Source organism: Sinocyclocheilus rhinocerous, unplaced genomic scaffold, assembly GCF_001515625.1.
Source record: "Sinocyclocheilus rhinocerous isolate Xijiao unplaced genomic scaffold, SAMN03320098_v1.1 scaffold1441, whole genome shotgun sequence".
NCBI lineage: Eukaryota > Metazoa > Chordata > Actinopteri > Cypriniformes > Cyprinidae > Sinocyclocheilus > Sinocyclocheilus rhinocerous.
In genome coordinates, this window is record NW_015654063.1 from 1,944,760 (window position 1) to 1,945,591 (window position 832).

Below are 832 nucleotides of genomic sequence, written 5' to 3' on the forward strand. Positions count from 1 at the left end.
TAAAGTCCAAGAAAAATAGATTGACATAGTACGATTTTTAGAAATGAAAATTTTAAAGAGAAAAAAGAATTAGGGACTGCCATTGTGTGAATAATATGTAATCATGTATTCCATAAAAAAGTAACTGTAAACGAATTATGAGCATTTTAAAATGTAATTTACTAGAGATGCACCGATTGCAATTTTCTTGGCCAATTCCGATTTCCGATTTTTTTGTAAGTTTGACCTGTCGATACCGATTTGTGCTGATTCCAATTTTCTTTCTAAGAACTATAATTGACAGCATATACAAACAAAAATCTATACTTTCTAATGTTATCCAACAGCCAAATAGCTGTTTAAGTTTAGTTTTAGCTGAGTAGCCTAAGTCATACTCAGTCTGGCTCCATTATGGTGACGCCCACATTTCATAATCCAGTCAATTCCCAATGGATAAATTATATTCTACTCTACATTTCTTCTCGCTGATGGAAGTGAAATACATTGTGAGTGGCAGTTCGTCTTCACAAATTCTTCCTCATCTTGAGGTCAAAGTTGGCCTGTTATGACTAGTGGTCGACCGATATTGGTTTTTTGACTGCCAATGCCGATATCTTGGAAAGCAGGGTGGCCAGTATAAAGCCGATATAATTTTATTTATTTTAATTAATATTTAAGAAATGTGAAGTCATTTGAAAATGGATTAAAAAATAAATTTGTAAAATAAACATACTTATACTTTAGATGACAAAGTATTTTCACATATAAATAAATATTTTATAAAAATATAATTAAAAAGGAAGTAAACACTGTAACCAACAGGGCACTCAGTATTCTGGGAAGTTTGTGTGCA

The 832-nt window shown here is 31.5% G+C and overlaps 1 protein-coding gene across 1 annotated transcript in view; it reads left to right on the top strand.

Moving 5' to 3' along the window:
- Nucleotides 1-832, top strand: part of LOC107716805 (protein ABHD13) — a 9,286-nt gene that overhangs the window by 6,264 nt on the left and 2,190 nt on the right. The gene's annotated exons all lie outside the window — the stretch shown is intronic.